Here is a 13,378-nt window from a genome sequence, read left to right on the forward strand (position 1 = left end):
CTTCTCTGACCATTCTCTCATTGCTATTTGCATTGATCTGTTATTTTTATTTCAAATAAGTTATGGTACATTTGATTAACTCTTTCCAAAAAAGAATGTAATATATTCATATAGTAACCCTTTATTGAGGGGCTATGTGTCAGATCCCATACTAGGCACTGAGAATAAATACTAAGACAAATTGGAAACAATCTGTGTCCTCCAGGAGCTAAAGTTATTCCATATCATGTCTCATTTTTTAAGAAACATATCAGATTTAGAGCTTGGATTATAACCAACTTCTGATACCAGGAGGACAAATATTAGAATATCTGAAATGAAACAAAATGGATTGGCAAGGTCATTCAGTATATCCCCAGCTTTAATACTTGACTACTTTTAAAGCTCTCTAAAATTGTTTTGTATCCTCTCAACATGTTCTCTGTGGTGGTATGGTATAGTAGAAAATCCACAAACTTTGAATCAGATGGCCTAGATGCAGGTTTGTGCTATGCCACTTTCTAAAAGTACAAATTTAGAAAACTGTTTTACCTATTACAATGTAGGGGGCAAATTTTTGCCACCCCAAAAATGTGTCTCTTTGGCATAAGGATTATTTTAGACTGATTAGTTTTAAGAAATAGAAGTCTCAAAAAGTTTTCCTTTTTTACCTCCCCCTTAACTGCCTAACAGAATTTAGATAGAGGGCCTGTTCCGGGAAGGGAACTATCACCAGAGATAACTACAAAGAATATGAACGATGTGTGGTTGGGGATTTAGCAAGGCCTACTTGTTCAAAGGCTTCTCTGTGTTCCACTGCCTTTGCATGACATGGCAAACGTTTGTTACCGAGTCCAAACTCGCTCTGCTCGCTGCACGACAGGCCAATGAATCAGAGACGAGGTGCTGAGGCAAGGAATACGACTTTATTCGGAAAGCCGGCAGACCGAGAAGATGGCAGACTAAAGTCTGAAAATAACCATCTTATCGGGCTTTGGATGCCAGTTTCTTTTATAGCACAGAGAGGGGGAGGAGATGAGGAAGTAAAAAGGCCGTAAGTTTTGCAAATATCCCTTGGAATGGCCAGCTTTGGTGAGGGGTGAGGAGAAGTGTTAATTTCTTCTTTTTTGCAGCCTTCCACAGGTGGGCGGGGTCACATTGTCTCCCTGTGAGCTGAACAGAGGCACTTTAACATTCGGGCAGAGGGGCAGGGTTACCTGAGGCAGCCCATTATGTATGATTATAATAACAAAAGCAACAAAAAGCAAAGGTTAAAGTTAAAGAAACAGATCGAACATGGAGTCCGATTTAGCTCTTCCCTGTTACACGTTTGTTTACCAAACAAACACTGGCTTTTCCCATCTTCCTTTAAATTGTCTTCCTTCTTCCCTTTGTTACAGATCCCTATGCCTTTCTCCTTAGCTCAGGATGGCATATAAGCTGCAATTGCCTGACTGCCAGTGGGTTTCACAGTCTTATGTGACCTTGTATGTACATAATTAAATTTGTTTTTCTTTTGTTAATCTGTCTTGTGTTAATTTAATTATAGAACAGACAAAGAACCTAGAAAAAAATTTCCTAACAACAACAATATTACTTTTCATTTATTGAATACTGATTATATGTTATTACCCATGATGCTAAATGTGTGTCTTATTCATTAAATCCATGTAACTCTATGAGAAATGTACTGCTATCACACTCGTTTTACAGATGGGAAGAGAATTTGAGGATTAGAGTGATTAAGAATATTCTACACTATCAAAGGGCTAAGTAGCAGAGCTGGGGAGCAGAGTGAAGCCAGGTCCATTTGACAGCAAAACTCACACTCTTACATTTTGGGTCACTTGGCCTCTACCTGCCGGCCTAAGTTAGATCCTTATTTAGGTCTTCATTCCTTTTCAGCTAGAGCCTCACAAGTATGTCTCTGCCTCCAGTCTTTTCTCCCCTCAAAGTCACCCTTATCCAGTTGCCAGAGTGGTCTATTTAAGATGTAGATCTGACCATATTCCACTGTTGCCTAAATCCCTCAATAGCACCTTGTGGGGGCCTTTCAAGAGGAGAAATACTCTTAAGTATAAATGCCCACCTCCACCATGGCTCACAGAGCACAGGGTTATCTCTCTTAGTGTTATTTTCCTTACGCTTCCCCCCCCCCCCCAAGATTTCACTACCTTCTCACATATGCCCCATGATTTAATCATGCTGAAGGTATCTTGTTCTCACAAAATGATTGGAGAGTTCTGCTCAAATTTGAATCCACTTTTTCCAAAATCTTTATCCTCTGATATTATGGGCATTATTGATGCTTAAAATATTAACTAATGTTGATCCTTTGCTTGTCCTAAGAACTCAAGTGGAATCATATAAGGCTATGTCTTGTCCATCTCTCCTCACTCAATCATCTCATTCATTTCCTGTGACCAAATTTCAGAGGAGGATCCTTTAATAAGCAAGGAGATAGGCTTGTATGAAAATATTTGGAAAACAGTGTGTTCACTTTAGTGAGCAAAATATGCTAAATATATGTTGAATAAGCTAGAAAAATTAGAATATTATGCTAATCCTATAGCCATCTGAGTATTTGAGTAAAAATAAGAATTTATTATTGCTTAAACTGTGATACTTAAGGAAGTTAATACAGCATATTGATATTTCTGAACTTTGCAAACAAGCAGTTTTAGTTGAAACCATCTAAAATATAACCACAATTATCACATTAATTGAAATCTTAACTTATAAAAAACACTTTTTCTCTTTACTAATACTGTACCATTCATAAATTTTATCAAAGAATGTATTATATTTCCTTTTCCTCTAAGTCCCATGGCATGTTTTAATGGATATCTGCTATTTTAAAATACAAAGAATCTCTACTCTTTTTAGTCAGTGTGATAAACTGGAAATTGATAAGCCTTTGTTCTACTTTGCTGAAGGCATTTTATAACTATGCTCTCATTTAGTTTTTTTTGACATGTTAAGGAAGATGGAATTTTATTCTGTTTCACAAAGAAAGAAAGCAAATAGGTCTGGTGATAGCACCCAGATAAGCTCAAGTAACTAACAATCACAATGGTGAAAGATCACTTCTTATTTGTACCTGTGATGGAGATTATTATTTGTTCATGATTATTTGTTCCCTCCGTGTCCTTGCTGTTTCTCTGCCCCGTTAATCTTAATGTGGCTATGCGATTTGCTTTGAGCAAAGAAATATGGATGAAGTTAACAGTGAGCTAACTCCCAGGAAAAGGTTTGGAAAATATTGTGTATTTCTGTTTGCCTACTTGGTGTTGTCCTTTGACGCTGGAGAATCTTACGTTCCCAGTGGGGGTGTCCCTCAGCATGGATCACAGATGAGGAAGAAAAATGGAGCAGTTCCGTATCATCACTGTACCTAGGGCTTCAGCCCTAAGGGCAAAGCTGTTAGCTGTTATGATGTGAACGGCAAAAAACTTGGTCATTTTAACACTGAATTTGTTACTTTACAGTATAACCTAGTAAATAACTAAGAGTGTGTTTTTTCTACCTCTACTGAGAAATTTGTCAGTTTCTACATTTTATCTGAGAAATCATAGTATAGCAAAGGGTTTTTTAAAAGAGTTGGTAATCAAAAGTATAAAGGATAAATTTAATAATAAACACATTTAAAAAACCAATTTAAGAATAAATTTAAACAAGGAGATAAAAGACTTGTACACTGAAAACGACAAAACACTGCTGAAAGAAATTAAAGAATACATAAATAAATGGAAAGACATCCTGGGTTCATGGATTGGAAGACTTAATACTGTTATGATGATAGTGTTACCCAAAGCAATCTACAGATTCAATGCAATTCCTATCAAAACCCCACTGGCATTGGGTTTTGCTGTTGTTGTTTGTTTGTTCGCTTCAAAAGGAGGGAAATCCATCCTAAAATTCATAAGAAATATACAGTGACTCTGAATAGCTAAAGCAAACTTGAAATAGAACAAAGTTGGAAAACTTCTACTTCCTGGTTGAAAAACTTTCTAAACAGTTACAGTAATAAAAGCAATGTGGTATTGGCATAAGGACAGATATTTGGACCTACAGAACGAAATAGAGAGCCCAGAAATAAATCCTCAAATAATTTTTGGTCAATTGATTTTTGACAAGACTGCCAAGACCATTCTATGGGGAAAGGACCATCTGTTCAATAAATGCTGCTAGGAGAACTGGACATCCATGTAGCAGAATAAAGTGGGACCCTTATTTTACATCATACACAAAAATTAACTCAAAATAGATGAAAGACCTAAACATAAAAGGAAAAACTATACAATTCTCAGGGGAAACAATAGAAGGAAATCTTTAGGAACTTGGATTTGGCAATGATTTCTTGGATACGACACCATAAGCACAGGCAACAAAAGAAAAAAATAGATAAATTGGACTTTAAAATTTAAAACTTTTGCACACCAAAGGATATCATCAAGAGAGTACAGTGAAAAGACAACTGACTGAATGGGAGAAAATATTTGCAAATAATATATCTGATATGAGATTATTATCCAAAATATATAAAGAACCTACAATTCAGTAACAACGACAAAATGATTTAATTCAAAAATGGGCAAAGAAGTTACTCCAAAGACATTACTCCAAAAAAGATATGCAAATGGCCAATAGACACATGAAATGATGTTCAATATCATCAGTCATGAGAAAAATGCAAATCAAAACCGCAATGAGATACCACCACATACCTATTAGGATGGTAACTTGCTAACATGGCCAAACTACAGGTCAAATTATTTATTGAGTGTAATGTTATGGCCCAGATCCTGTGAAGTGCACATAAACCATCTTATTTTTTTGATGATCACAAAAACTCTATGAAAGGGTACTCTTCCTGTGTTAATAGAGGAGGAACCTGAAAGTGAGGGATGTTATACAATTTGACCACACTTACACAGCTACTATGTGACAGAGCCCAGGATTTTATCCATGGTTGCCTGCACACAAAACCCATATTCCTTTGACTTCACATGGTTTGACTTCACAGCTAAAATTTGAATTTTGTATTTAATTTTGAAATAATATTTGCCTTCTGAATCTCAGTGCTTTTCCAGTTTACTGGTGCCTCAATTTAATCTTGGGCTGAGATCCCTAGTAGATTAGGAATGACAGTTCTTAGAGATCATTAACAGAATTAAAACATTCTACCAAGTGTAATCAGGAGTAATATACTAGTATTGAAAAGAAGGAACATTTGAAGCAGAGATTATTTCACTCCATTTTCATCATTTGAGTTGTTCAGTGTTTGAAAATTTTTCAAAGGAAAGACTAACGTTAATGTTGGGCAGATATAAAAGTGAATCACAGTTGAGAAGTGGTGGTCAGTGGTGGGAGAGGGAGTGTGGAATAGAATATCTTGTCCTTTCTTATATCTAATTTCTAAGTATCCTCTATTCTAAAGTAACAATGAATAGTACTAACTTATATTTATTATAAGGCTTGTCCCTTAGGAAGTTATTTTCACATAATCTAATTTGATTTATACAAGTAAGCCAAAACCCATTGTAATGAAAATTTATGTTCTATTGTTTTGCATATACTGTAGAAATCACTTTTGATTTTTAATATTCCATTGAGGATGATTCTTCCTTCTACTATAATTAATTCTCAATGCTCTTTCAGTTATTTGTGTTGGCAATAAATATGTGTGTGTGAGTGTGTGTATTTTCAAGTTTGCAAAGGAGCTCTGTGATTTCAAATATATAATTTTTGTGCTGTTATATAATTTCAGTTATAAAGAAAGGCCTTTTCTATGATAATAGTTCATCAATACTCTGTTTCTATATGCTGTTCCCAGTATTGCTGAGTGTGAAGGGAATGTAGGAGGATGGGAATAGAAAAAAATATGTAAGTCTTGGGAAACAACGTGATAGTAATAAGAGAGTAGGATTTGGAGTAACATAGCTGTGAGTGCAAATGCCATTTCCATCTTTGACCTGCTAAGTATCCTTGGGAAAATTACTTAAACTCTCTAAATGTGTTTCCCATTTTTCAATAGAAATATTATAATTTACCTAACTGGGTTATTAAATTACATTAAACAGAATTAAATTAAAACTTGGCACAAAATAATTACTGATTGTTAGTTTTCTTCTCCTATGTTTGACAATCTTGAAGCTTGGTGTTATCTACATCTGTTCATCACTGATTTAAGTAAAGATTATTCACTCTTCCAAATGTAGAGGTAAGATAGTGTTTAAAAATAGAAACTTACTTTAAGACCAAATAAACTAATTTATCAAATACTGTCAAATGAGAAAGCCCATTTACTTTAATAATAATTCCATTAATATGACCAACTAAATATAATTGTATTTTCTCCCTTGGGTTCTCATGAATATTCATTAAATATGAATTTTAATATTAAAAAGCAGCATTATATATGTTAGGTCTCAACTATCCTGGGTTTATTATTAAAGGTAAAACATACCCTAACAGTGTTGATAGGACCATATATAGGTTTCTTTCAGTTAAGTGTTTGAAAAATAAAGTCATTGTATACTGTAGGTGCTCCATATGCTTGTTGATAATGTTAGAACAGTTAGTCCATGAAAGGTGGAAATAGCAAAATTCTGCTGACAAGTATGTAAAAACATGCATTTGGATTAGTAAGATTAACTGATTAATCTTGACCATGCTCTATAAATAAGCCTCTCTCTACCCCATTTTCCCTATAAAGCAGAGATTATAATTTACATTCTGCTTGGTTAAATGCTGAGTGTCAATCACACTGGAGATGCTCAATAAAGAGTAGCTGTTATGATTTCTCTGACACATGCTCATGTAAGATTTGTAGAATTCTGAAAGTACACTTCTTTAAATTGTTTCTACAATCAAGCACTCTGAAAGCCATGTTAAATTTGTGTGCTGGTGGGGAGAGGCAGTGGTTAAGGCACTAAATCTAATGTAAAGAATACATGTCCCTATTGGAATTATATGGAACACGACAGATGCATCTGGGATGACAGGGAGAATGAAAAACTAAAGGCCTATATTATGGGTCACTACCTGAAGAGAACTTGGGTCAGCCATAATAGTAAGAGACTTAGGCACCTGGGAAATAAAGCCTGATTAAAGATGCTAAGTCACTGAAAAAAAGCACTTTTGACAATATTAGAGTTAGTCCAAATTGAATAAAAGAATAAAGAGTACAAAGCTTTTTAAACTATAAACTGATTTAAATAAAATAACGTAAGTGTCAAACACTCTATTTTCCAGATCACACCCACCCCCACGCCATCCTCATTACTCACAGGACCCCATTTAGTATGTACCAGAGAGGAAGGTTTTATAATTCTACCCTTTGCAGGTCCAGGGTAGTTTTGGGGTCTCTACGGCTACCAGATCAGATTCTAGCTGCACTGGGGGACTCCTGAACTGATTTTGAATTGAAGTTATCCAATATTATTTGATCTTGTAGGAAATCAGTCCCAGGGAGACTTCCTAGAGAATGGGATTCATTTAGTCGTGCTTTAATTAATCCATTAATTAACTAATTAATTACATCAACATGTATTTATGTACTCCATGTTTAGTATCAGCAAAGTAGGTTCTACAGACAGAATAGGCTACCGAAACAAAACAAAATTGTTGACCACATGGAGCATTTGTAGTATTAGGCAAGGCACCCAGTAAACAAACAAAACAATTAATGTATGTATTGATATGTGTGACTGAAGAAAGATAAATCATGTTAAGATTGATGAGAAGTGAAAACTCTGCTGCTTAAGCTAACATGGTGTGGAAAGGCTTATTTGAGGAGTTGACCTTTGATGATTTAAGTGAAATGAGGGTGTAAGTGAGGAGTATCTCAGGGGTTTGGGACATTCAAGATAGTTATAGCAATTTTAAAGGTCTTGAAATAGTTGTGTTTAAGGGAGAGCAAAGAGGTCTGTATTTCTACAGTATATTGAATAAAGGAAAGAGTAGGAAAAAAGGGTGGAAAGATAACCAGAAACCACAGCTCAAGAGGGTCCTGCGGGCCATAATAAAAGTTTTTTTTAATGTATTTTGTGTTATTGCAACCATAGCCGGGTTTTGAGCCTGGAGCTGTTATAATCAGATTTACATTTTAAAAGAATCACTTTTACTGCTTTGAGATAAACTAAGGAGGAAAAGATGGAAGCAGGGAGACCAGTTAGGAGATGATTGCCATAAGAGAGAGATGATGGTTAATATCACTGACGCTTGTATGTATTTACTCATGCTTGTATGTATTCATGTACATGTACATCTGTATTAATTGAGCATTTACTATACTGAAGCGATATAATAGTTGACTGAGGGAAAGTCTAATTAATTAATTGTCCATAAGAAACCTGTAGTTAAGGGAGGTAATATAATATTAATTCATTTATTGATTGATGTCTTAGAATGTGCTATTATTGCTAAAAATAGTATCAATGTGTATAGCATATAAGCTTGGATGGTCTTCTGGACTGACAGAATGTCATAAGGTCAAACAGGTTGAAACACATATCCATCAACCAACTAAATATCTAAATAACAACCTAAACAAGGCTAAATTTGACCATAGTTCAATTGTTTGGGCATATATGCTGGAGACCATAGCAATTGGATTGTCTGCACCCCATCAGTCTCAGAGTTATAAAATGCGATACAACTGCTAGGTACAATAAAACATATGCCTAGACCAGAACGGGATAATCATTCACCACTCAGCCTTTGGGACAAGCACATACCTGAATTTCATTTTGTAGAACTAAAACAATGGTCAGGTACCCAGAATTTTCTGAGTCATTCTATTTTGCAAAAATTATATATTTCTAATAGTTTGTAAAACATAAATGCAACTAAAATAATTTTTCATCAGTTTGAAAGAGAAACCAAGAATTTATAAAAAAGATAGTGATTCATATGGGGTCAAGGGTGTAATTAATAGGGTTCCTTTGTGCCTCCTCCCCACCCTGCCCAACAAGTTGGAAACAGAAGGAAAAGTACTGGAAGAGAGAAATAGCTACAATGGAGCTTAAGTAGTGCCTCCTCATTGTCAGGGTCTGCAGGGCTTACAGGGAATCTTCAAGTTTACTGAGGTCATGGGGGTGGGTAGTAGGTAGCTGGCAGTGGCACAGAAGGAGGAAACTGCAGGAGATTCACAGCCCAGATCTCAAGGGATCTGTGGTGTAAGAGAGAGGCAGAAGTGGCTGTTTCAGGCAGGGACAGGAGACGGTCATTCCCATGCAGTGACAGAGTTGACACAGCGCCCCCTGAGTTGTTCCAGGTGTTGACACTTGGCAATCAAGAATAGAGAAGATGCTGACTGGTGGGACATGACCCTCCAACTGCAAGGACAGCACAAAAACCAAATCCTTCCCCTCCCCTTCTCACCACAGAATATGTACACTCCCTTGTGCTCCCAGACACATCTTGGAAAGGAGCCCTGGAAGATGATGCCTCCTGCTTGGGTGGGTAATGCTCTGCAAGGGGGTTCCATGAACTAACTGAATATTTACTCACACAGAAATTGTGGGAAGTAGATAAGACAGAATTTTATTTAACAAGCATAATTTTTTTAAATTCTGTTTTCTTTGTTCTGACTTTAGGAATAGGGGCTCCAAAGCAATAGAGATCAGTTTTAGAAAAACAAAACAAAAACCTAAAATTTTGGTATATCTGGCTTATCATGATTCAGTTGCTTTCTACATAAGGTATTGCTGCTATTATATAAATTATAAGAGCTAAGTCAGAAAAATAAATATGTTATGGAAAAGAAAAGGAGCAATAAAAGCTCTTTCAACTGCGCTGATACTCTCAAAATACCTGTCTGTGCGGGAGACCACCAATTTAAAGAATAAAATTCTTCAGCTGTAATAAGCATCATAAATAGATAACATTTGTTTCCAGATTGCCTTTTCAATGCTGTAAGGTCACTCCACAGCTCTTCAGAAAAGCAGGCTCTGTGGAAACACAACAGGCTCTTCCAAGATTATGCAGGTCTATTGATATTCCTGGAAGTTCACACAGCTATCATGTACAAATCTGACACACTGAAGAATTCTGAACTTTCTAGTTTCACTTAATGCTGGGCATTTAATGTCTCAATCTGTGTTGAACATGGCACATATCCCTCTCTATCAATGGCATTTGTCCTGTCAATGTCATCTGCTTTAGATTTCAATTTCCTAGCCAGGAACAAAGTCTATTTGGCAGAGAGTAGAAAGAAATGTTATAACTCTTCAGCACATTCTAATCAGTTTCTAGCTACAGTGGCTATTTAACACTATATTTTCAAACTCTACTTATGCTCCATTGGAGATCTGAGCTTCCTTGGCAGATTCCTGGTCTGTTTGGCAGGAGAATAAAAGATATGGTTGTAATCTTTTGGCATTTATACTCAAATGATAGCCTCCTTAACACTGAACTCCACATTTTCACATTTGATTTATATAGCACTTCACTGGAGAGGCTGGACTGCTCTATTCAATTTGGGGAACTAGTCATGGGGAGAGATATAGGTAAATTGGGGCCAAATTAAGAATGATTATGTTTTGCATTTACTTGTTTACACTGTATTTTATTTCATAAAATATTGATGCTTAGATATTTTATATGTAAGCTATAATGAACAAGATAAATGCAGGGGTACAAGCATTTTAAAATGAAAGGAAAATAAGAAATAAGCATAGGAGAGATTTTGTAGCACAACAACTATATTGCTTTTGAGTTAGATGAGCCTGAAGTTGAATATCAGCTCCACCCTCAGAATCTGCACAAACCTGGAAGGAAAAGTTGCCCAAACTCTCTAAGCATTAGTGTCTGTATCTACAAAATGGAGCCAATAATTCTTACCTGTAGTTTTGTGACTAGTAAGTGAGATAATATATGCAAAACGCTTAGGATAGTAATTGGTTTAGTCTACACAATAAAGTTCAAAATTTTCTAGTGTAACAGGAAGTTAAAATGGGACTCTGTCTTGGTGTCAAAAGAAAAACCAAGACCATAAATAGATGGCAAATATTTCATATTTCAAAGTGAAGTGCTAGTTCCCCTCTGCTGGATTTTCAAACAACTTTAGTCACCATGAACGGAGCATGTATCATCAGCCTTTACAAGGTGCTGGTGAAGCCAAGAGAAAAGCTGGACACCAGAGAGAATTTCATCAGAAAGTGATACAAATGCGCTATGAGTACTCTCCAACCTGTCTTCAAAGACGGTAGTTGTCGTTTTCCTCTTATATCAAGATTTTCAAGTGAGGCTTTAAAAAACCACTAGGAGAGCTAAATATGTGGTTATTGGAGCATGTAGGTCAGAGTAGACTGTTTCTGAGTCACATCTGAGAAAACGAAGGCATGAGTGGCTGGACGAAGGAGTCTGCGACAGCAGAAAATGGGGCTAAGAGAGAGAAATGATTTCATTCCCATTAAAATGGACCAAAGGCACATATTTTCCATAGAGCACATCAACTATTTTCATGTAGACCACCTATAAGAGCAGGGTTGCCTGGGGTTGTCTTATAACACTCCAAAGAGATCTGCCAGGGGTAGTGAGAAGAGCTCAGCTGATAGAGACTCGTGGTATGATCGATCCACGATGTGTAGGAAGTAAGAAATTTTAAGTGATCACCCTGGAATAATTATATTTGTCTTAGGGAAGAGAATTATAGATGCGAGATCTCAAGAAGCTGGGAATTGGGGGGAAGTTGCTGAAACACACTCAAAATACCTCAAATTTATTCACAAAGAGTCAGCATTAAATATGTCAGGCACTGAAAACAGTAACAGCTCATGATATTACCAGTCAAATGATATCTTTCCAAGACTTCACCTCTCTACTTGCTCCCTACTTCAGTCTTGAAGGAGACTGAGCCTACTTAATGGGTAAAGGAGTTGAAATGCACAAAATGGAGAATTAGAGGAAAAATGTAAAAACATCCTTCTGCCCTATTTATTGGCTTTTACTCAGAATAACTCTTCCTGGAGAGGAAAGGACTTTGAGCTATTATACAATACAAAATATTTTAGTTGCCTAAACAAGATCGGTGCTCTTTAATCATTTAAGAAAATCACTGGGCATTGTCCCAGAAAGTTCTTTCAGACACCTTCTGAGTTATCACCTACCCAAGTCCTAAGAGACAGCCACTGTTCTGATTTTTTTCCACTAGAGATGACATTTGTCCATTTGAGAACTTAATATACACAGAATCACATGGTACATACTCCTTTGGGTAGGGTTTCTTTCATAAAGCATAATGTTTTTGAGTTTCATTCATACTGTTACATGGTTGGGAGTTTATCCCTTCATAGTGCTGAGTAGTATTCCTTTGTATAAGTAATCTTAATTTGTTTATCCATTCACCTTTGGTGGACACCAGGACTGTTTCTAGTTTTAGGCTACTGTGGATAAACCTGATGTCGATATTCTTGTACACATATTTCTGTGGATATATGTTTCATTTGCTTTGGGTAAATACCTAGGAGTGGAATTGTTAGGTCATACAGTAAGTCTAAGAAATTGCAAGAACTTTTTCCAAAGTGGTTGGACCCATTTGTCAGATGTGTGTGTGTGTGTATCTTAATTTTAGACATTCAGGTGGGTATGTGTGTGTATATAGTTCTTTTGTTCTTTTCTACTTAGTAATTCTTCAAAAGTGAGAAGCAGATGCTAAGAAAATGAAATCACATTGATCACACAGGCTGAAATACAGTTAAAGGTGTTTTATGATATCAAAAAATAAAATCATAATTACTGCTGGATGAAGTTTACTATCAAGGTACACAAAGTAGACTTAAAAATGGACCTTAACAGTATAATTTTTTAAAAAATTATTTTGGCATTTATTTATTCTTTCAATCTTCTATTACCTTCATTCTAATTATGTGTACAAGTAGCCTCTGGGAACATTATGCCCATGTCTAAAACTAAAAGAAAATAAAAAATTTTGTTCATGTTAGAATAGCCATTTTCTAAAATCTAAGACATCATATGTAGGAAGTTGATTGATTATTCTAGAATGCTAGCATGCAGAATAAAGGTATATATATTTGCTTTACCACATACTTAACTATTCATCTGTTCCATGATCCATTCATCTACCTTACATGCCACCATATCCTGTTCTTTAATGAGGTTACTGCAAGTTTTCTAGTTAATTTTATAAAACTCCCTTTAAAAGCTTATTCCAAAGGGAAGCAAACTTCCCCTTCCTCAGCATCTACAGATGGCCTCAACCAGACCTGCTGCCACTCCAAGTGTTCAATACCCTCAAATGATTCATTACACCATGGTGTATTTAACATAAATAAAGGTTAAAAGATCATAAAAACAAGACCATATGCCCAAACATGTTTGTGCACCTTGGCAGTGGGAATGTAAAGATTGAATCAGATTATATCCAGCTTGC

The 13,378-nt window shown here is 35.9% G+C and overlaps 1 protein-coding gene across 2 annotated transcripts in view; it reads right to left on the bottom strand.

Annotated features, from left to right (window-relative positions):
• The window catches only part of CNTN5 (contactin 5), a 1,367,783-nt gene that overhangs the window by 998,296 nt on the left and 356,109 nt on the right, over positions 1–13,378 (bottom strand). The gene's annotated exons all lie outside the window — the stretch shown is intronic.

Source organism: Balaenoptera physalus, assembly GCF_965194825.1.
Source record: "Balaenoptera physalus genome assembly, chromosome: 10".
In the NCBI taxonomy this organism is placed as follows: Eukaryota; Metazoa; Chordata; class Mammalia; order Artiodactyla; family Balaenopteridae; genus Balaenoptera; species Balaenoptera physalus.